General features: G+C 34.7%; 1 protein-coding gene across 4 annotated transcripts in view; it reads right to left on the reverse strand.

The window, feature by feature from the left end:
• LOC135137132 (protein tramtrack, alpha isoform-like) overlaps window positions 1-10,352 on the reverse strand; it is a 34,105-nt gene extending 23,753 nt beyond the window's left edge. The window contains exon 1 of one of the 4 annotated variants that reach the window (XM_064066708.1): window positions 9,927-10,144. The gene's annotated coding sequence lies outside the window, so the exon portion shown is untranslated. The other 3 variants (XM_064066706.1, XM_064066705.1, XM_064066707.1) reach the window with 3 other exon arrangements.
• Between the last annotated feature and the right edge of the window lie 11,724 nt (window positions 10,353-22,076).

Consider the following 22,076-nt stretch of genomic DNA (forward strand, 5'->3'; position numbering starts at 1 on the left):
ATTATTTAAGGTAAAAGCGATAAGTTTGTACACTTAACGTAATTGTGCTAGCAACCGAGTAATTAATTTCCTTGAAAATACCATGTGCACATTCCATGTTCGTGAATTTTTACCCCAACTGCCAAAAGAAAACAGATCCAAATCTGCACACTTTGAATAATTTACGAACGAAACAATGGGTTGTGAGATCCTAAAACGCCCGAATACCTTGAAACGTCGGCATTGAAAACAAACGTTCGAAATTCGTTTATTTTAGGGTTTTTTGTTTTGGTGTTCTCAATCTAGTAACGGGAATTTTAATAAGTGACTAGCTTCAAGTTCAATGACTATAAGAGTGCTTGGTCGAACAAAAAATAAACCAATTTTATTTTTCCCTGGATTTGATTTACCAGGTGTGCCAAATCTGGACACAATGTTGTGCTACTTATGTCTATTTTAGTATTTTTTTTATCAAGTTTGCAGATAATAGTAGATACAACAAAAAGACAATATCAAACTGCGCCGATAAACATTGTTAAGGTCACCTGTAATTTTATTAGCTATTCATCGGCGCAGTTGCAATTTTGTGAATAAAAAAATTATTGATAAAAATGGAAAAATGGAATTTTTTGGGAAAAAATCTCAAGGCGGATGCATAAACCACAAGTACACGAGTGTTATTTTATTAAAGGCACATTTTGGTTGGAGCTTTACCATCTACACGATATTCTTAAAATATACATGAAATTTGACAACAATCGAGCCAGTAATTTCGGATATTATTTGCCTAATAAAAATCAATCCAGACAGACGACAAACAGACCTATTTTTTCGTACTCCAGGGGCATGAAACGTCGAGAAAACATAAAGTAGTAATTCGTCGGACGAATCCTACTACAAGACTTCCTTAGCTTACGCTCGGAAAATTAAAAAGTTGGTCAAAATTGAAAAATCTAAAATTCAAAAATCAAAAACCGACAAATCGAAAAATTCAATTTAAAATATTGAAAAGGAAAATAGAAACTTCCAAAACTGAAATGACGAAAAATTGGGAAATCGAAAAACTGAAAAATCGGAAAACCAACTGGAAAATCGAAAAAACGAACAATCAAGATTGAAAAACTGAAATATCAAGAAACGAAATATCAAATGATGGAGAAATTTTGAAATCGGGAAATGAAGGATCAAAATATTGAAATATCCCAAACTGAAAGTTCGAAAAATTGAAAAATCGAAGAAAAATTGAGGAATTAACGAAAAACGGAAAAATCGAAAAATTGAAAAATCCCAAAATTAAAATATCAGGAAATTGAGAAATCGAAAAATTGAAAAATCGAAAGGTCGAAGAATCAAATTCGAAAAATCAAAAATTTTAAAAATTAAAAATTTGAAAAAATTAAAAACCTGAAAAACTAAAGAATTAAAAAACTGAAAGATCTAGAAATCTAGAAATCCAAAGCTCGAAGATCAAAAAAATCGTTTATTGGAAAAATTTAATATTTAGAAATGTCAAGAATTGAAAAAAAAATGATACATCAGAAAATGAGAAAAATTGGTCAAAATTGAGAAATCAAAAATTCAAAAATCGAAAATTTGGAAAATCAAAAACCCGACAAATCAAAAAATCCAATTTAAAAAATTGAAATGGTAAATAGAAAATACCAAAACTGAAATGACGAAAAACTGGAAAATCGAAAAACTGAAAAATCGGAAAACCAACTGGAAAATCGAAGAAACGAACAATCAAAATTGAAAAATTGAAAAACTGAAACATCAAGAAACGAAATATCAAATCATGGAGAAATTTTGAAAGCGAGGAAATGAAGGATCAAAGTATTGAAATATCCCAAAACTGAAAGTTCGAAAAATTGAAAAATCGAAAGGTCGAAGAATTAAATTCGAAAAATCAAAAATTTAAAAAAATAAAAATTTGAAAAAATTAAAAACCTGAAAAATTGAAGAATTGAAAAACTGAGAAATCGAGAAATCCAAAGCTCGAAAAACCAAAAAATCGTTTATTGGAAAAATTTAATATTTAGAAATGTCAAAAATTGAAAAAAAAATTGATACATCGGAAAATGAAAAAACTCAGAAATCGAAAATTTGAGAAATTGAAGAATCGAAAAACCGGAAAATCCCAACATTGAAAAATTGAAAACGAGAAATTGAACAATCGAGGAATAAAGATTAAAAAAATGAAAAATCCCAAAACTGAAAAATATGTATCGAAAAATTAAGAAATCGAAAGCTGAACAATCGATAATTCAAAAAGTCGAAAAATCGAAAATTCTAAAAATCTAGAAATCGAAACAAAAACTCTAAAAACTGAAAATTAGAAAATCTAAAAAAAAGTAGAAGACCTACAAATCGAAAATTCAAAACACGAAAAATTCAACACAACACGAAATATTGAAAAATTGAAAATTTGAACAATCGGAGTTGAAAAACTGAAAAATCGAAAAATTCAAGGAAAACTGAAAAATCGAGAAATCGAAAAGTCGAAAATCCAAAAAATCGAAGAATCAAATTCGCAAAATCAAAAATTTTTTAAATTAAAAATGTGAAAAAATTAAAACCCTGAAAAATTGAAGAATTGAAAAATTGAAAAATCTAGAAATCCGAAGGTCGAAAACTAAAAAATCGATTATTGAAAAAATTGAACATTTACAAATGTCAAAAATTGAAAAAAAAATCAAACATCGGAAAGAAAATAGAGAAATCGAAAAATGAAAAAAATCCAGAAATCAAAAAGTGGAAAAATCTAGAAATCAAAACTAAAAACTGAAAATAAGAAAATCTAAAATCTAAAAGTCGAAAAATTGAAAAATCCCAAAACTGAAACATCGGTAAATTGAAAAATTGAAAAATAGAAAATTCAAACAATCTGAGTCGAAAAATGGAAAAATCAAAAACCAGATAAATCGAAAAATTGAAGAATTGGAAAACTGAAAAATCAAGAAATCGGAAAGTCGAAATCCAAAAAATCGACTAATAGAGACATTGAGAAATCGAAAAATCGAAAAGTCGAAGATCAAATTCGAAAAATCAAGCATTTTAAAAATTAAAAATCTGAAAAATTGAAGAATTGAAAAATCGAGAAATACGAAGGTCGAAAACCAAAAAATCGATTTTTGAAAAAATTGAACATTTACAAATGTCAAAAATTGAAAAAAAAAAATGGAACATCGGAAAATAGAGAAATCGAAAAATGAAAAAATCGAGAAATCAAAAAGTGGAAAAATCGAAAATTCGAAAAATCTAGAAATCAAAACAAAAAATCTAAAAACTGAAAATTAGAAAATCTAAAATTCAAATGTCGAAAAATTGAAAAATCCCAAAACTGAAACATCGGTAAATTGAAAAATTGAAAAATAGAAGATTCGAAAAATCTGAGTCGAAAAATGGAAAAATCAAAAACCAGAAAAATCGAAAAAATGAAGAATTGGAAAACTGAAAAATCGAGAAATCGAAAAGTCGAAATCCAAAAAATCGACTAAAATAGAGACATTGAGAAATCGAAAAATTGAAAAACCAAAAAATCGATTACTGAAGAAATCGGACATTTAGAAATGTCAAAAATTGAAACATCGGAAAATAGAGAAATCAAAAAAATCCCAACACTGAAATATCGAAAAACTGAGAATCGAGATACTAAAAAATTGAAAACGAGAAATTGAACAATCGAAGAATGAAGATAAAAAAACTGAAAAATCCCAAAACTGAAATATGTATCGAAAAATTAAGAAATCGAAAGTTGAACAATCAAGAAATCAAAAAGTGGAACAATCGAAAGTTCGAAAAATCTAAAAATCAAAACAAAAAATCTAAAAACTGAAAATTAGAAAATCTAAAATTTAAAAGTCGGAAAATTATAAAAATCGCGAAAGAAAAAAACACGAAAAACTCCAAACATTGAAAAATCCCAAAACTGAAACATCGGTAAATTGAAAAATAGAAAATTTGAACAATCGGAGTCGAAAAACGAAAAATTTCGAAAAACTGAAAAATCAAAGAGCAAGAAAAATCGAAAAATTGAAGAATTGGAAAACTGAAAAATCGAGAAATCGAAAATCCAAAAAATAGACCAACAGAGACATTGACAAATCGAAGAATCAAATTCGAAAAATAAAAAAATTTAAAAATCAAAAATGTGAAAAAATTAAAAGCCTGAAAAATTGGAAGAATTGAAAAACTGAAAAATCGAGAAATCCGGAGGTCGAAAACCAAACAATCGATTATTGAAAAAATTGAATATTAAGTGCTCATTCACAATGGGCATAAAGCATAAGGACGTCATAAGCATTAATAAGAATTTATGTTTAGTGCTCTATGGTTGTATTCGTTCACAATGAGCATAAGTCCTCATTCACAATGGGCATGAAGCATAAGGATGTCCTCAGCATTATGCTCATTGTGAACGAATAGAAGCATAGAGCACTAAACATAAATTCTTATGCATTAATGCTTATGACATCCTTATGCTTTATGGCCATTGTGAATGAGCACTTAGAAATGTCGAAAATTGAAAAAAAAATTGAAACATCGGAAAATAGAGAAATCAAGAAATCGAAAATTCGAAAAATCGAGAAATTGAACAATCGAGGAATGAAGATTAAAAAACCGAAAAATCTCCAAACTGAAATATGTATCGAAAAAATAAGAAATCGAAAGTTGAACAATCGAGAAAACAAAAAGTCGAAAATTCGAAAAATCTGGAAATCAAAACAAAACATTTAAAAACTGAAAATTAGAAAATCTACAATTTAAAAGTCGAAATATTGAAACATCCCAAAACTGAAACATCGGTAAATTGAAAAATTGAAAATTTGAACAATCGGAGTCGAAAATGGAAAATTTCGAAAAACTGAAAAATCAGAAACCTAAAAAATCGAAAAATTGAAAAATCGAGAAATCAAAAAGTCGATAATCCAAAAAATCAACTAATAAAGACATTGAGAAAACGAAAATTAGAAAATTTTAAAACCTCAAAAATTGAAGAATCAAAAAACTGAAAAATCCTAAAACTAAAATATCGCAAAATTGAGTAATCGAAAGTTGAATTGAGTTTTATTCAGTCAGATCATCCCTTGGCCCTTCAGTACAATTCAACAAATCCCCTTGTTTTTTTTTTTGTGATAACCTCTAAATTAAAAAAATTGGGGAAGGATATCATAAAACTTTGATTTTTTTTGCGAAAATCTGGTTGCCTAGGATAAAAAATCAAGGTGGATTCAGAAACATAGGAATATGTCATTTTACAAAATGTAAACGTTTACTAAAATAATTGGTCGAACGTTAATTCGACAGAACTTCCCTCGCCCCTGAACCACGGTCCAACAAATTTTCAATGCTTTTTTGAAAAATTTTGAAATTTGATTGTATGAAATTTTACTTTTTTGTGATAACCTCAAAAAAAGACAGGTGGGGATCCCGAGAAGACTTCACATTCTTAAAAAAAAAAAGACAGTTGGGGCCCTCGAAAAGGTTTCATCTTCTTTTTCGAAGATTACGCGTCTAATAAAAATGCATACAGACACCAGACAGCCAGACAGACGGACGGACAGACGGAAACAGGGGACTACGTTTTTCGTATTGTAAAGGTCATGAAACGTCAAAAAATATACAAAAAATACGATTCTACGAAATCAAAAAATTTTGTAAAAGCTGTTCCAAATTTCCATCTCTAAATAAATACATTCTGTTCGTTTCAAGTTACTTTTCTATTTATAACAGCTCATAACTCGTTACTGGTTATCTGTATAAGAGAAAAGCTCAGTTTAATGACACGTTGAGTATACATAAATAACTGCTTACTTATTGGTAACGGGTTTTATATACAGGATGTTTACTAAACATGCGGCAAAAATTCAGGGGGTATTCATTGGATTATTTTAAGATTTGTTGTTTAGTGAATGAGCGATAACAGTAAAGTACAAGGACAAACAAATCTTAAAATAATTCAACTAAAACACTCTGTATTCCGTATATATAACAAATGTTAGAACGATTGATTAGCAAAGATAGCACAAGATATCGTTGGGTTACATTAATGACATTATATCTAAGAATAGAGTTATACGTCAAAATCTTGCAAAAAATTTAGAAATTTACCCATGCTCATGTAAAAGATCACAGTAGGCTCCGATAAAAAACAGGCTCGAGTGTGATAAAGAAAACGCCATAAATATGTTGTCATAGACGGAAAAAGCAAAACATTTAGACTTTGCTCTTGTACACTATTCAAACGACAAAAAAAAAAGACAAAACCGACTTGGACAAATGAAAAGAACAATACTAAACAGATAGAAGCAATAAATAAACATAACGACGACCTAATTAGAAATGTGATAATGTCACTGTCGAAGAAAAGATTAAAAATAACACCTTAAACCGCAAAAAATCGACCGATAAAACACCTCTTCGCAGCTTCTCTGAGTCAACCTTGCTTTTGCATAACCCGCGTCCCCGCCATTCCCACCTGCCTAACACGTACACAACACCTCACTCTATGTATATTTATTTTCCGAGCGAGCAAATGTTGAAAGGGTGGGTCATTGCCGACCACTCGCCTAAAACGCCGCGACATCTTGAAAACCGAATACTATTATAAATCCGCACCGAAAACCATTATCCAAAGCAGCAAAACAAGTTTATTTATTTTTATGGACATTGTTTACCGGCGGATTATGTAAGCTACAGATAGACGGCGTTCGCTAAACGTTTATTTACGCTCGAACTGATTGAGCTCCACTTCCGAATCATTTATAAATATTTCGGCTCTTTAATTGCCCGCCATCAAAATGGCTCCTCCGACTACTCAATTAGCCCAACATTATTCGTGACATTCTAATTAGCGTCTATTTTTGTCGAAGATGATTTTAACTATGTGAAGGGCAACACTGTAAACAGGTAACTGGTCGAAGAATTTGCTCGTTGTCGGTTTAATTGGCGAAAAAACGTCGCGATGATGGAGAACAGACGCCGAAAATGTGGTGGGATGGTCTAAGTTTCCGAAACTACCGACGACCGTGAATTTCTAACAAAAATACTAAGAGTGCTGGAATTAAATACCAGTTGAATTGAATGTGATCGAGTCTGTCTTTTCGATTTCGTTCCCGAGTTATCGCGGATTCAAGGTCTGTTGTATTTGTAAACAACGAAAATGAAATCATGAAAATCCAATTGGATTTTTCTACAGCGAACGGTTTCTGGAGCTGAGGTCACCAGACCTGAAGAAGGCGGAAGCGGTCGGAGCAACGTTAGCCCCAAGTTACGCTGTTTTTTCGACGACTGTTTCGTAACAAAGTGATGGGTATTGTGTGGTCATTTCTTACACTTAACGAGCAATCGTTGACCTGGCTTGCCCTACGATGAACCCAGTGGAGTCGACAAGGGTCTTAGTGAAATTCGCGTATTAATTATATTAATTTAATAATCATTTCTGCGTTGCTTTAATTGTCCATAGAAAGTTACATAAAAGGAACCACATTTTGCAAGGACACATGTTCCAATTTGAATTGAATAGGTGCAATGTAAGACTAAAAATAACAGTAATTTTCGGTTGCAAAATTTCAGGGCATTCGGTTTTACGGTTTGTAAGTTAAAAAATTAGGGCGGATTCATAAACCACAAGTATAGGAGTATAGTTCAAGGTCTGTTTTGTTTACACTGATCCAAAACCACGAAAACCAAAATTCTGTCCCGTTTTTTGCGCCGCCAAACGAGTTCTTGATGAAGTCACCTCGGCTGAAGAAGCCGGACCCGAATTTAGTTTTTTCAGATTGGCAACTCGCGCGAAATGTCAGATTTGTATATGTGCGATAACCCTGTTTATAAATTTACTAAAAAGAAAACACCGACGCCCGATGCACGTGAAAGAGGTTATAAATTAGTCGCAAATTACACCAACAATATGATCATCGGCAAAATTTAACATCAGTCATACCAACACAATTTCAAAAGTCACCACGCAATAAATTTCCGGATTTCAAAACATACAACTAAAACCTGGTTTACTAGGACATAAACGTCTCGAATTTGCTTTGTAGTAGTGAGTATAAATTCCACTCGAGAATATTTTTCAGGTTATGATAACCCGACACAAGCAAGCGCAAAAAGTGAACTCGATTTTAAAAATAATGCAGTGTTTACAAGACGGTAATGACATATGCGGTGTCAAACAACTTCCACGGGTTTTATGACTTAACTGCACACAATTTGCAACAAAGAATGCCTTTAATGCGGCACGCTCCAGAAACCGCTCGGTAATTTAGTAGTCGCGCGGGATTTTAATATGAAACATTCGCGATGACTAATAAATAACCTAAAACGGATATTTTGTCAGATGGTGGTTGGACGTAATTCTCGCTTATGTAAGTATGTACAGGGCGCTTCAATGAAATGACTTATGATACAATAGGGACCAAGAAGTAGTGATTTCTGTTTCCAAAAATGTTTATTGGGTAAGCCGCTTGGGATTATGGTAATGATGATTTACACCTGCCACCTCCAGAGGGCTTGACTGAATGGAACAAAGATCATTGTTGTGACAAACCCTTGATCCTTTCGACGGGGTTCACTAATTCCGGGTCTCTATTATACAACCAGTACCTGACTATTAATGCCAACTTGACTATTAGTGACTGTAATAGAGGGGTAATAAACATTATTAGACAGAAGTTCCTACTTTTATGATAATCCTATTCTAGTTATGTATGTCAATACTGGCTAAAAAAAAAAATCGGGTGGCTTGAGATCTGGTAACCATTCACTATTAAATTCTCAGCTAAAGTCTAATAAGAATGAGCACTCTAGTAATGGATTTGATATTAGTTAACAGTAACTTGATTATTTTTGAAACTGAAAATAGGATAGTGAGTTCATGTACAGTCGTATAAAGCGTCGAATGAGGGGTCACTCGACCCCCTTGCCATTTAAAATTCTTGGGTGGGGGGCAAGGTGACAAGGTCAAGTCTGACATGAAAATGTTTTTGGGCTTACAAGAGATTTAAGTAGGATTAAGTTGTGCTCGCCCCTTTTCATTGAAGTGCCCTGTATATAACACAGGAGTTATATTTGATTTGGAAAAGAATAACGACACGTGTAGTTTCAAATTCCAATCAAAATTTACTCTGTTACTCAGGTCTCCCTATCATATCTTGGGGTCAAGTTTCATATCGGTGTGGGATAAATATACCCCCGAGGAGTTCGTTTGCACTAGAATTTGGAAAGTTGAAAAAAATGGATGGGTGGTTGCTACTCACACAAGATTTGTTGTCATTTCGTAAGTACGAAACTCTGTAAGTTTAAAAAGTGTGTTAGTTGTGTTTAAGCAGGTCGTAAGTTTGCGGTGGCAATTGTAATCACGTAATCGGCTTTGCCTTTTCCCATTTTCGTTCCTCAGTTATCATCGCACTGTTTCAAGGTCTGTTTTGTTTGTAAACACACTTATGAAAAAAAATCGCGAAAAGGCAAAATGTGCATCGGGAACGGGTCGGGCAGCACACCTGAAGAAGCCGGAAGCGGCGCAATTTAAATCTCGAAACGTGCGGTCTCGCGAGGCATCACCTCGGCGACTCTGCGCCCCCCGAAGGTCACGTCCGAAATTCCGATCACGTGACCGTCCCGTCGAACGCGCCACTTTTCCCCGGCGTCCCTTACGCCAATCAATAATCGCCGAATTCGAATCCGCCGCCACTACGCCACCTTACGCCACCTACGATACTTCCCCGACGAGGACCCGAAAACCGCTCACTCCGCCGTGGAAACGGGAAACGGGCCCTCGCCTGGGCAGGGCCGAGCCCGACGGGGCGCCGCTTCCAGGCGATCGCACAGGTGTCCGGCGGCGGCCGTTACATCACAGCACTCGCGCCGCCCCCGGGCGCCGGCGGCGCCCGGCCGCCCGCGGCGGCCGCGGCGCCGCCGCGGGCCCGCAGGCCTTGCGTTACCTTGAGAGCGGCACCAAACTGAGGGTCGATCCCCGGGCAGGACACTACACCACAACACTTCAAGACGCCATGTCAGCAAATGGCGGTCGGGGCCCGTCGGGGTAGCTCGGGGTAGCTCGGGGGTGCTCGGGGGCGGGAACGGCGCGCAGTTCGAATCGCGCTGGGCGGCGACGACGGATTCGCTTGCGCTGCGCAGCTGCGCAAATCAGAAATCTGGTCACTTACGCTTACGCAACAGCGTGGCCTTCGCCGACTGCGACGCACTGCATTCTGGGGTGGTGACGGGTGCGCACCCTTCGGCCAACTAAATCCAACTCGAGCCCCGCGCAGCTCCGGCTCAGAATACCACCACCACGCGGCCGCGCTGGCCTTGGGAGCCGTGGATGCAGGCGGCCAGGCGAGTCGTGGCCGCGCCGCCGCCCCGCCCCGCCGCCGACTGCGCTGGTCCGCTGGAGGCGAGCGCGTACATGGAGGGCGAGTGCGGCGGCCCAGCGCGGCCGAGCTGGGCGTGTGCCCCACCAGAGCCCCCACGGCTCGGCTGGCCGACTGCACGAAACGGGGATACACGTGCAAGGAGCCGTGGGGTGGTTGACCCCCTCGAAAGAGGACGGCTCTGCGACGCGGCGTAACACTTTCGGCCCGCCGCCCCCCGGCAACAGGTGGCTTTTCCGAAAGGAATCCTGTTGATTTTCGCGGACGACGAGCGCTTTTTTCGCCATGGGCAGATTTATGGAAGTTGGGGCTCGAGCGCCAACGAGGCTTGGAGGACTGCCAACCGCCGACGGCTCCTTCCTCATTTTTTACGAGTGGACGAGACGATCTTCGGGTCCTGGGAGAGGAGCGACGGCGGGCTCTGGGACGGGGAAGAGGCGACTCGAGGGAGATAAGCCCACTTTTGATAAATGGCGCGCTATCAAGGGAGTACTTGTTTGTTTGCTTTTTTAACGGCGGCGTTTTTAGACTTCGAACGAACTTTACGGCTGTTTGCATATACAGGGTGGACCACATAAAAACGCACCACGCCGTATTACAGCTTTTTGATTTTTTTCTAAACGCCGTTAAAAATATTCCAATACTTTAACGTTAAAATAATTTTCGCATTAAAAAACAATTAATTATTATTATTGCTCCTCGGTTTTCCTGTTCAAAAATATATTTATTTATTTTTAATACACAGTGTATTTTTACATCAATATAAAAGAGAAACTGTAAAAGCATGTCCATTCAAGTCGCCCCGCCTATACAACACAATCAGTACCGCGAACGTCCCTCACTCTGAATTTATGTATTACATTTAAGATAACGTTATCAAATTTTTCTACGCGAATAAATTTTAATATCAACACCACGACGAATTTCACTTAAATGGAAATTGCGAAAATAAAAAGTTGCCCCGCAAACTAATTTGCGTTTTTCTCGGGTGACGTCATCAACTTTCTGGAACGAATGGATGAAACTTCAGTCAGTTAATCAGTGTTCGTCTTATCAGAATCAAGAGCTCAGCTATTAACTGATTTAAAGGAATTATGAACTTTTATTATATTTTTTCTGTTCTATACGATAACACCCATGCATAAAGCTAAAAATAAGACATCGCGTTTCCCATGTCAGGCGAAATTTGGCGGGAAAATTTTAAAATAATGATGTCAGCAATTTTTTGGAAGAGATGAATAAATCAAGTTTGTATACACGGAAATCAGCAATGTGAATTTTTATATTGTGTTAGCTAAAGAACGTCAAAAAATTCCAAGATCGAAAAATATAATAATATTCTCAGAGCCAAAATATTTACCATTCGTAGAATTCATTTTCTCGAAAAATTTTCAAGTTTAGGAAATTTAATTTATTTCCAAATATGGCAACAAGTAATTTATAACCAAAAACTGTTACCTATTTTTCGTTAGTTTATGTATTGAGGGAACAGCAAAAATGGTTATTATTGTATCTTGTCAATTTTTTTCTAAATAGTTCTTGATACTGTAATCTACATGCTACCAATGGAATTTGTTCTAAAATATCTCTAATTTAAAAGAAAAAATAAAAAATGTCCGTGACAGATGGATTTACTAAGTACTTCTGATTTTGGCAGTGATATAACTTCTAAGAAAAGAAAGGGTGGGTGGGCGGGGCTCGTATCTACCCAGATAAGACTAATTTTGGCAGATGAGATACCTTCTAAGAAAAGAGAGGGTGGGTGGGCGGGGCTAGTACCTAGTAAGATAAAACTGATTTTGGCAGATGAGATACCATCTAAGAAAAGAGAGGGTGGGTGGGCGGGGTTAGTACCTAGGAAAATAAGATTTAGAATTTTTGAAAATTACAAAAACTTCGTCATTTTAGAAAATCATTACACTTTTGTAAAATTATTGAAGAAACTTTTTTCATGACATATATATTTGCGTTATATCTACAATTCAAAAATCTTCTTTAAACTAACTTCGTCCAAATACAATAAATTCAATTTAAATATTTACAATCAGAACATTAGGGGTCTTTCTCTAGCCTCGCACACTTGCCCTTTATTTTCTTAGAGAATAGGTCCTTTGCCAAAATCAGTGTTATCTGCCTTTTATTTTCACAGAAAGTATGTCAATTTGCAATATCAGTTTTGTCTTCGGAGGTACTAGCCCCGCCCACCCGCCCTTTATTTTTTTAGAGAATAGGTAGATCCTTTGCCAAAATCAGTCTTATCTGGGCAAGTAGATACTGGCCCCACCCACCCGCCCTTTATTTTCTCAGAAAGTATGTCATTTGATAAAATCAGTCTTATCTTAGCAAATACTAACCCCGCCCACCCGCCCTTTATTTTCTTGGAAAGTAGGTCCTTTGCCAAAATCAGTCTTATCTTGACAAGTACTAACCCCGCCCACCCGCCCTTTACTTTCTTAGAAATTAGATCCTTTGCCAAAATCAGTGTTATCTGCCTTTTATTTTCACAGAAAGTATGTCAATTTGCAAGATCAGTTTTGTCTTCGGAGGTACTAGCCCCGCCCACCCGCCCTTTATTTTTTTAGAGAATAGGTAGATCCTTTGCCAAAATCAGTCTTATCTGGGCAAGTAGATACTGGCCCCACCCGCCCACCCTTTATTTTTTCAGAAAGTATGTCATTTGATAAAATCAGTCTTATCTTAGCAAATACTAACCCCGCCCACCCGCCCTTTATTTTCTTGGAAAGTAGGTCCTTTGCCAAAATCAGTCTTTTCTTGACAAGTACTAACCCCGCCCACCCGCCCTTTATTTTCTTAGAAATTAGATCCTTTGCCAAAATCAGTCTTATCTTGACAAGTACTAGCCCCGCCCACCCGCCCTTTATTTTCTCAGAAAGTATGTCTTTTGGCAACATCAGTCTTATCTTAGCAAATAAGTAACAACGTTTGAGCTTTTATAAAATTTCAATTTTTTTTGTACTACTAGTTGACTGGTGATTTTTTTTGTACACAACAGAAAATAAATAAAATACGCATTTTTTCAAAAATGAAATTTAGTATTATTAAATATATAAGCAATAATAATAATTAACCAATAACTGAATTTTTGGGTTATGCTGTGCCAATGCAACACGTAACAGCTGAAATCATTATAAAAACATATATTGAACGAAGCTTATGTCGATAGAACTTCCCTCGCCCCTCAAGTACAAAAAAAAATACAATTTTTTTTCCAAAAATCATAAAATTTGGTTTTGCAAAATTTACTTTTTTAAGTTAATATCAAGATAATATGTAATGTCAAAGTAAGTGATGATAAAAAAATGTACTTGATCTTAACAATACTTTTTTAATTTGATTTCGTTTTATTTTAATTTTTTTCCTTTTGGAATTTATCGGACTTAAAATATGGGAAATTCAAAATAGCTACTCGAATTTTTTTGTCCAAATTGGTTTTGTTTTTTGTGCCCTTTGAGTAATAGGCATCCATTTTTGTCAAATTTGCAAACTAAAGACATACAGTTGAGGTTATAAAATATTACTGAGGGAGATGTCACTATGTGGTGAAAGCTAAGTTTAATTACAAGTTGAATAATATACAGGGGAGTGTGATATTTTCTGTTGTCTTGCTAATACGTCGTTGTAATACTTGTTATATATACAGAGTGTTTATTTAACATGCGGCAAAAAATCAGGGGGTTATTAATTGGATTTTTTAAGATTTTTTTGTTCTTGGGAGATTTTCCGAAAAATTGATTGTCGAACAGAACGCATTTACTTAGAGACGAAAATTTTGAACAGCTTTTACTAAATTTATTAATTTCGTAAAATCGTATTTTTTGTAGTTCGAACCATAATTTTTGGCTTTAGGAATTTATAAGGACTTAAAATGTGGGAAATTTAAGATGCTGGTACTTTTCAAAATCGTCATATTTAATATATTGCCGCTCCATTGGAAAATATGTGATATGTATTTTTAAACCAAAAAATGTTGAGGTCTTGTAAATTTAAGTTTTCACAACTTGGTATACACATGGCCATTATCTCCGAAACTACTAGACTGATTATCAAATTTTGTGTATACAGGGTGAGAAAGAGCAAAGTTGTAAAGTTCTTTAAGAACTATACTCACTAAAAATTACTTTTAACTATACAGAGTGTTCTGTTTTTAAGGTGTAACACACAACTTAGTTGTCGTAAACATGAATCACCCTGTATACTTTCTAAGCAGCTGTTGATAGTGTCGATTAGATTTTTACCAATAAGGAAAGTACAACGGTGATAACATTGCTAATTGAGCGATAATTCACTTATAGTTGAAAAGTGGAGGTCGTCGACAACCAACTCGACTTTTTCCGATAGTTGTCCGAAATTGTTCAAACATTAGTGATGTATCAAAAATAGACATTTTATTAATTTCTGTCTGTGTGCCCGTGCCTGCGTGCCTCGTCCGCGGTGAAACTTCCCATCCGAAGTATGCCGATATCTTGACCATTTTAGGGTTCGCCGTGTAAGGACGAATCTGCGCAACAGCGGCTCGAAATTTTTCGAACGTTCCATCATACGTCACGCCGCCTCCCAAAAGTGCATTCTCCTTGCACTTGCAACTTTCCCTCCGCATCCCCCGCCGCTTTCGCGGCGCATTCCGCTTTCTCGGCGATTTCCGGCGCATTATTATCGCATTTGGGGAAACTCTAATTATAGTGGAATATTCGGGGCGAGCGCCCCCACCGCCCACATCCCGATTTAGCCCTCCGCATAATAAGCGGCGGTATTGATTAACTCGGTCCCCGCATCGCGTTAAAAAGTCGAGGAATAGGGGCACGACGAGCGATTATCGCGGCCCCCGACATATGCCACCCGACGTCATTCCTTTGTTTGGGAGACGGGAAAAAACGACCCCATTGTCCGGCACTTGTTCCGTGTGCAACAGGTAGCGGTCGGGTCGGTGGTTCGACGGCCGTCACGCCACCGACAAATTTGGTTTTTTGTGTGTTTCCCCGACTTAGCGACTTTCTCGGTTTATATACAAAATTTTTTGAATTCACTCTGGTTATACCTTATTAGCAGCATTTTCCGTGAGCGCAATTAAAACCCATCGCACCCACTCCAAGCCCGAATAAGAAGCGGCAAACAAATCCCACACCGGTCATACTTTAATAAACACCTCAACGTAATTAGATAGGCATGTACCCATACTTAATACATTATGCGTCCCAGCTTTTTTGCGATAAATGTCAAGGAAAACGCCAAAACACGCACCGCCGGCCCTCCTCTGCCCTCTCTCTCGCTCCCGCGAGCACCCTCCGCGATTCCAGGAAGCGGACAATTCATGAATGACGCCCCATTGTGATTTCAGTCATGCCAATCTGAATGAACTGATAAGATATTCGGTGCGCGTTGCATGACAAAGCGATCGGAGCGTGAAGAGAGAGGGTTGCCGAAGAAAGCCAAGCATGTAAAAGCTTTTTATCGCACATCCACCACCTGTTGAACTGGGTTGGTGGTAGCAGGAATTTTGATATACACTCAGAACGGTTTTGTTTTGGATACGGGTGTGAAGTGGGTCCTGCTGGGTTGGCTTCGGAGAAAATAATTTTCAATTGAGTGTTTGAACACTTCAAAAGATTGCAGGATCACCAAAAATGGTTTAAATTATTTGACAAAAAATACTAAGAACCCTAGCACTCTTTCAAATTTCTTAAAAAATAAAATAGTAGGGTTTTTTCATATTTACCCTAAAACAAAACACTAGGAGCCCACAAGATTTTCAAAAATGTTCAAAAATTTTCAAACATTTTCAAAAATAAACGCCTGTGTCCCCAAAATTGTCACAAATTCTTCCAAAAATAATACAATATTCTCAGTTATTAAAAAAAATCAAAAAGGATCTCAAGAGATTCAAATTCATTAAAAAATAAAACACCACTTTGAAGTGTTTTTTTTCTAATTAGACTGACCACTTCACAAAATATAATTCAATTTTAATTTCACAGTAATTAAATAAGCCAATAAAATTCAAAATTGAAGGTGGGTGCGTTGGTTTGACAGTTTTTGTTCACATTCGACTTTTTACCTGCGTAAAAACAAATTTACCTCCGTTAAAATGAGCGATCAAAAAGAAAACGGGGTGGGGGGGCGGGACCAGCTTGATTTTATTTTTAATTGCCAAATGAGAATTCAATTTTTGTCTCATGGTAAATAAAATAAGCCAATGAAATTCAAAAGTGAAACTGGGTGGGGTTTCCGTCAAATAAAATGAGTAATCAAAAGAAAAAAATTGAGTGGGTGGGCACTGGAAAAAATTTTGACAATTCTAGAAATGTCATGGAGTAGTCAAGGTTCTGAAGACTAAAAATAGAACTGGTATTTGACAAAAGGTCGTCAATATTTCGTTATAAAGGTCTTCGAAGCCTTGACAACACTAGAATTACTAATATTTCGGAGAAATGGGCTTCTGCTGTTGTTAAGGCTTCAAATAGCCCAAAATTTCTAACTTTCAGAAAATCCTAACTTCAAGGCTACAAAAGTAGTAAAAGTGCGTCTTCACGTAATTTCGTTTCGTGGTAACCTTTGAAATTTTGAATGTTCGCAACGTAAAATTTTTTAATTAATTTTGAAAAGTCAAGATTTTTAAAATTTTTCCAGAACAAAACACCAGGGGGAGGCAAGATTCTTTTAAATCCTACCAAAAATTAAATAACATTGGTCCCTAACATTGTTTAAATTATTACAAGAAAACATTGGGGCTTCAAAAGTTTTTTCAAAATATTAAAAAAAAAAACACCTGGAAGCTCAATTTTTGTTTTAAGTTTTCAAAAAAGCACAAAACACTGAAACACTAAACATCAAAATTTCCAAAATTTTATAAATTTTTCCAAAAACAATTCACCAAGCTTCCAGAAAATTGTCTCAAATTCTTCCGAAAATTCATATTACAAAAGAATCAGAAAGGATGTAAAAATTCTTTCAAATATAAATAATAACTCTTGGGACTCCCTAGATTTTTCAGTTCTTTCCAAAAATAAAACAACAGGGGTCCAGAACGTGTTTTTAAATTTTTCAGAAAATAATATACCGGGAATTAAGATTCTTTCAATTCTTCCAAAAATAAAAGTGCGTTTTCACGTCATTCGTTTTGTGGTAACCTTTGAAATTTTGAGAACTCCTAACATTGTTCAAATTATGACAAGAAAACACTGGGGATCCAAAGTGTTTTCAAAATATTTCAAAAAAAAAAAACACCTGGAAACTCCAACATTTTTTTAAGTTTTAAAACTCAGTGAGAAACAAAACACCAGGATTATCCAAAATTTTTGTAAATTTTTCCAAAAATTCATTTAAAAAAAAAAACAGAAAGGGTGTCAAGATTCTTTCAAATATAAAAAAGAGACTTGGTACTCTCAAGATTTTTCAGTTCTTTCCAAAAATAAAACAACAGGGGTCGAGAACGTTTTTCCAAATTTTTCAAAAAATAATATACCAGGAATCATCAAGATTCTCTCAATTCTTCCTAAAATAAAACACCAGTGGTCACCTCGAATTTAATTTTCAAATTTTTCCAAAAAAAATGCCAAGGTCCTAAGTTTATTTTAAATTATTTCAACACAAGACACAAGGGCTCCAATTTTTTTTAAATTGAGAAATGAAACACCAAGGACCCCCAAGATTCTTATAAATTCTACCAAACACTGGGGAATTCAAAGTTTTTTTAAAATTATTTCAAAAAAGAAAGGCCTGAAACCCCCAAAATTCTTTTAAGTTAAAAAAATGCACAAGACGGCTTAACACTCACTGAAAAATAAGCACCATGATTTCCAAAATTTTTGCAATTTTTCTAAAAATTAATATATCACTAAGATTCTCAGTTACATATTACAAAAAATAAAAATAAACATAAAAGGGGTCTCAAAATGTTTCAAATTTTCCCAAAATTGAAATACCAGAGGTCCGCAAGATCTTTTCAAATTTTTCAAAAAAAATACACATGTGAGGTTCCCAAGATTCTTTCAGTTCTCCCAAAAATAAAAGTGCGTTTTCATGTCATTCGTTTTGTGGTAACATTTGAAATTTTGAATGTTCGCAACGTAAAATTTTTGAAATTAATTTTGAAAAATCAATACTTTGGGGGCGCAAGATTTTTTTAAGTAAAAAAATCACAAGAAGTTTCAAAACTCAGTGAAAAATAAAACCAAGATTTTCCAAAATTTTTGTAAATTTTTCCAAAAATTCATATTACAAAAAAAAAACAGAAAGGGTGTCAAGATTCTTTCAAATATAAAAAAGACATTTGGTACTCTCAAGATTTTTCAGTTCTTTCTAAAAATGAAACAACAGGGGTCCAGAACGTTTTTCCAAATTTTTCAAAAAATAATGTACCAAGAATCATAAAGATTCTTTCAATTCTTCCTATAATAATAATTTAAAACACCAGTGGTCACCACAAATTTTTAAATTTTTCCAAAAAAAAAGTGCCAAGGTCCCTAGTTTATTTTAAATTATTTAAAAGGCTCCAAATTTTTTAAAATTGAGAAATTAAACACCAAGGACCACCAAGATTCTTTTAAATTCTACAAAAATTAAACGACATTGGCCCCTAACATTCTTATTTAAATTATTGCAAGAAAACACCGGGGGATCCAAAGGTTTTTCAAATTATTTCCAAAAAGAAAGGCCTTAACTTTCCAAAATTCTTTAATTTTTGATTAAATTAAATTTAAAAAAATTAGACAACATTGGTCCCTAACATTATTATTTAAATTATTACAAGAAAACACCGGGGGATCCAAAGTTTTTTCAAATTATTTCCAAAAAGAAAGGCCTTAAATTTCCAAAATTCTTTAATTTTTGGTTAAATTAAGTTAAAAAAAACACGAGAAGCCTCAAAACTCAAAAATTAACCACCATGATTTCCCAAAATTTTTGTACATTTTTCCAAAAATTAATACACCACTAAGATTTTCAATTACATATTACAAAAAAAATAAAATAAATAAAAATAAAAATAGAAGGGGTCTCCAGAATCTTTCAAATTCATTAAAAATGAAACACTTGGGCTCTCAAGATTTTAAAATTTTTCCAAAAATAAAATACCAGGGGTCCACAAGATTTTTTCAAATTTTTCAAAAAATAACATATCGGGGATCCTCAAGATTCTTACAGGTCTTCTAAAAATAAAACATGAGAAGCCAGAAAGAGTTTTTCAAATTTTTCCAAAAAAAGCGCCAAGGCTCCTAAGTTTATTTTAAATTATTTCAACACAAGACCCAAGGGCTCCAAATTTTTTTAAATTGAGAAATTAAACACCAAGGACCACCAAGATTCTTTTAAATTCTACAAAAAATTAGACAACATTGGTCCCTAACATTATTATTTAAATTATTACAAGAAAACACTGGGGGATCCAAAGTTTTTTCAAATTATTTCCAAAAAGAAAGGCCTTAAATTTCCAAAATTCTTTAATTTTTGATTAAATTAAATTTAAAAAAACACGAGAAACCTCAAAACTCACAAAAATTAACCACCATGATTTCCCAAAATTTTTGTACATTTTTCCAAAAATTAATACACCACTAAGATTTTCAATTACATATTACAAAAAAAAAAATAAAATAAATAAAAATAAAAATAGAAGGGGTCTCAAGAATCTTTCAAATTCATTAAAAATGAAACACTTGGGCTCTCAAGATTTTCAAATTTTTCCAAAAATTAAATACCAGGGATCCACAAGATTTTTTCAAATTTTTCAAAAAAAAAACAGTACCAAGAGCCCCAAGATTATTTTAAGTTATCTCAAGAGAAGACTCAAAGGCTCCCAAGATTCTTTAAAATTGTTCCAAAAATAAAAAACCGAGGGCCCCCAAAATCGTTGAAATTATTACAAAAAAATACACTAGGGCATCCAAAATTACTTAGATTCTATCCAAAAAGAAACACTTGGAACCCCCAAAATTCTTTTAAATTACACCAGGAATTTGCAAAATTTTTGCCAATTTTTACAAACACCAAAATTGTGCCAAATTTTTTCAAAATTAATACATCACGTTCCCCAAAGATTCTCAATGAACACCAAAAAAATGGTCCCAAGACTCTTTCAAATTCATTAAAAAACCAAAAAAACACGGGGTTCCAAACATTTTTTTGAAAATTTTCCAAAGATAGAACATCGGTGGACCCCAATATTCGTTCAAATTTTTCAAAAAATAAAATACCAGTGCCCCCAATTTTTTTTAGTTGTTTCAAAAGAAGACCCAGAGTTTCTTTGGATTTTTAAAAATATTTCAAAAATTAAATATCATGTGGTCAAAACTATTACAAAAATAAATAAACATTAGAGCATTAAAAATTCTTTCAAATTCTATACAAAAAGAAATACCTAGACCTGAAAATTCTTTTAAATTAAAAAAATACACTTGGAGTCTCAAAACTCATTAAAAAACAAAATTGTCCCAAATTCTTCCAAAAATAATACATCATGACACCCCAAGATTCTCAATTATTACAAAAAAGGGTCCCAAAACTCTTTCAATTTCATTAAAAAATAAAACACTTAGACCTGAAATTTTTTCAAATTCTTAAAAAAAACCAACACATCAATACAAAAAATTTGAAGATCCTTTTAAATTATTCTAAAAGAAAACTAATAAGAGTTAGAATTCTATACCACGGGTGTATTTATTTTCAGTAGCGTCGACCTAACAACGAATAGAAGTCACAGAAGCCCATTTTTATTTTTTTAAGTAATAAATCTTAAGAAATAAACTTATTATTAATTTAAAAAATCCCCAACACGTTTCTTCAATGAAAAAGTACAACCGGCAACACTGTTCAGAAATGACAAATGACAACCTATTGGTCACAGAAAATTTAAACATTAACTTTTAGACATTTCACCATCTATTTGCCAGAACTTATTTCCTGTAAGCTTAAAATATGGCCCACAATTACATCTATTTGTTCTTTTCAGAGTAACTTAAATTTTGAAAATTATCTGACGTTTGTTGAGTAATGGCTGCCGAGAGTGTTGCCAACTGCTTCAGTTTTGGCAACATAATGCAACAGGTGGTCTTTTTTAGTTCCTCAAAAAACAGCATATATCATTTCAAAGTGTAATAGACCTGGACTTTAATTTCTTGCTCATTACACGTCTCATCTTATGTAATAAATAATAACCAGACACCGAACATAAAATTTGCTTATTTTAAAATAACAGAAATGTGTCAAAATTTTTAGGTTATTTTAGGATCAATGAAAAAAAATGTCTTTTTTGAGTGAATGAAAAGCTATAAATTTCTCTCAAAGTATCAGTGTCCCGTAAATAATACTCGTAGTCATCATGAGCAATTAGGAAGTAACGCCGGTTCGAGCCCAGAACAAAGCCACGAAATTTACGACGTGGTCTTCCTATTAGCTATTGTATTCAAAAGCAAAATTTCGTCAGCGCGTTAAATCAGAGCCGAACTGTCGAATCTGCGAGCCCCGTCCGCGTTTCGTTTACTGTTACTCCTCTTCAGTTTTTCTCCGCCACGTCGTCGGCCATTCCACGCATTTTCGCCGCCGCAACCTCCAAACCTTCCATCGCGTTGTCGCTTGACCCCAAATCCGAAAACCCATCGGTTTGGGCACTTCGGGGTATCGCTCCGTGGGTCCGTTGGTCACGTGTGCTAGATGCTAGCGTAAGTAAGTCGCGTAGTTCGGCTCACTATGCAACAGGCAGCATAG

Source organism: Zophobas morio, unplaced genomic scaffold (genome assembly GCF_036711695.1).
Source record: "Zophobas morio isolate AGI-343-1 ecotype UQ-CSIRO unplaced genomic scaffold, CSIRO_AGI_Zmor_V1 ptg000028l, whole genome shotgun sequence".
Classification (NCBI taxonomy): domain Eukaryota; kingdom Metazoa; phylum Arthropoda; class Insecta; order Coleoptera; family Tenebrionidae; genus Zophobas; species Zophobas morio.